Genomic DNA, 2,809 nt, shown 5'->3' with positions numbered 1-2,809 from the left:
TCGAGCCCTCGGGGCTCCAAACCAAATATACACACAAGTCTAAAAATACAACACGAACTTGCTCACGCGCTCAAATCATCAAAATAACTTCTAAAACCACGAATCGGATGCCAAAACGCTTGAAAGTCAAACTTAAACTTGAAGAACTTCTAGAATCACAATCGAGTATCTGAACCCTATCAAATCAACTCTGAATGGCACCAAACTTTGTAGACAAGTTCTATATGAAAAGACAAACCTACTCGAAGCTTCAAATCACACACGGCAACCTCAAAATGATGAATCACACCTCAAGCCGAAATTAATGAACTTTGAACTTCAACTTCCACAACCGATGCCGAAACCTATCAAATCACCTCCGATTGACCTCAAAATTTGCACACAAGTCACATTTGACATTACGAACCTGTTCTAACTTTCAGAATCGGAATTTGACCCCGATATCAAAAAGTCCACTCCCGGTCAAACTTCCCAAAAATCCAATTTTCGCCATTTCGAGTCATATTCGGCTGTGAACCTTCAAATCACAATCCGGATACGTTACTAAGTCCAAAATCACCCAACGAAGCTAACGAAACTGACGAAACTCCATTCCGAGGTCAAATGCTAAAAAGTCAAATTCGGTCAACTCTTCCAACGTAGAACTTAAATCTTGAAGTTCATTCTTCCAAATTGCTTCCGGATAACTTGAAAACCAATACCAACGATTTATGCAAGTCATAATACAACATGAGGAGATACTCGAGCCCTTTTATATACCAAGCGAAGTGCAGATACTCAAAACAACTAGTCGGGCCGTCACATATTTCCCCCCAAAACTACTTTATCAGTTTTTTTCATTTACTTTGAGTGTTCCAATTTCAGATGCAATTTTAAAAATATGTTCTTACCTTTCCAACTCTTTTCAAAATTTCCGATTTCATGATGAAAATCTTCGTATGTGCCGTTATTATTCATTTAAACTTCTTTCAAGAATTAATTTATCAGTTTTTTCATCTACTTTAAATGTTCCAATTTCAGATCCGAATTTCTCCCACTTTTTTTCCCCAAGAACTACTTTATCAGTTATTTTCATTTACTTTGAGTGTTCCAATTTCAGATCCAATTTTCCGTCTACTCAATGCAGAAAGTGTGATATGCTACTTGTTAAAGGTATATCATGATTTTAGGCTCTCTGTTGTACTACTTTTCTCTTGATATTTTAGGGTAGAACTTTATTATTGGGTTTATTTTATCTTAGAATCTGAGTTTTTTTTTAATTTTATTATGTTTGAGCACAATAAAAAAGTAAGAACATATTTTTGAAAAAAAAATCTATTATATAGAAATGAGAAGTTGGTCGATCAAGGGTATACTTGGCATTATACCCTAGCATTTTATATATATATATATATATATATATATATATATATATATATATATATATATATATATATATATACTATTCTAAAACTGTCACTTTTATTTCCTTGCATCCATATGAAGCCCCAACACTCTAGACCTTTATGTCACTTTCATCTCCTTTGCTCCTAGTCACTTTTATCTCCTTTACTTCTATTTAACAGCATAATTTTGAAGGATTTTTGTAAGTTTGATTCATCTACTCAACTAGGTTGGTAAATTTTTCCTTCATCTCCTTTCCATCTCTTTTCAAAATTTCCGATTTCATGATAAATTTTTTTGTACGTGTCGTTATTGTTCATTTAAACTTCTTCCAAGAACTACTTCATCAATTTTTTCCATCTACCTTGAATGTTCCAATTTCAGATCGAATTTCTCCCCCTCTTCTCCCCCAAGAACTACTTTATCAGTTTTTTCCTTTTACTTTGAGTGTTTCAATTTCAGATCCGATTTTCCATCTACACAAAAAAAAATGTGATTTACTAGTTAAAAGGATATCATGATTTTAGGCTCTCTGTTGTACTACTTTTCTCTTGGGATTTTAGAGAAGAACTTTTTTATAGGATTTATTTAATCTTAGAATCTGAGTTTTCTTTTTCTTTTTTCAATTTTATTAGGTTTGAGCATAATGAAAAGTAAGAACTTGTTTTTGAATAAAGTCTACTAATTTGTACCTATTTTGTTAAATACTTCTTTCTAAATTTAATTACAGTTGTGAGACAACAGATCATGGTAGTAATAATAATAGAATATTATATAAAACTTTAAAAAATGACCCTTCAAATTTTTAAATGACAGATTTGTTTGCAACAACTTTTTTGTGACAAATAATCAGCAAAGCACATGAGTTTAAATAATTTTAATGTTTGTAGCATTACATGAGAAATTGTATAGCAAAGTGCATGCAGATTCAGATTTCATCTATTATATAGGAATTGTTTCGAACAATGACGATATTAATATAAACAATGTAATAATATCTTATACTTTTGTAATTTTGAATATTATCTATTTTCACGGTCCAATTTTTCCTATAGTCCGTGATGGCACCCAACATTGCCGCTAGGCAAGCCAACAGTGAATTAACTATGTATTTATTCTTTTTAATAATTTCAAAGTAGTTGATTTTAATTTACTAAGTGAATGAGAAGTGAAATACTATAGTAAAGTAAAGCGTGAACCTATGAAAGAAAAAGATACAAGAAATAAATACCCAAAATCATAAAGTGTCTTCTAGCATATAATCAAGATCCGGTGTCACAAGTGTATAAGCAACTAGTAAAATATACAAAACACCTATGCTACTGTCCGAAATAAGATAGACAAAAAATAAATACAAAAGAGAGACTGTGGGTGCTGCAGAACGGACCCAGAAAGCAGCTCACCACTATGCCTCGGGGTAACGGGG

This window comes from Nicotiana sylvestris, chromosome 12 (assembly GCF_000393655.2).
Source record: "Nicotiana sylvestris chromosome 12, ASM39365v2, whole genome shotgun sequence".
Taxonomy (NCBI): Eukaryota; Viridiplantae; Streptophyta; class Magnoliopsida; order Solanales; family Solanaceae; genus Nicotiana; species Nicotiana sylvestris.
This window is presented reverse-complemented; position numbering follows the sequence as displayed.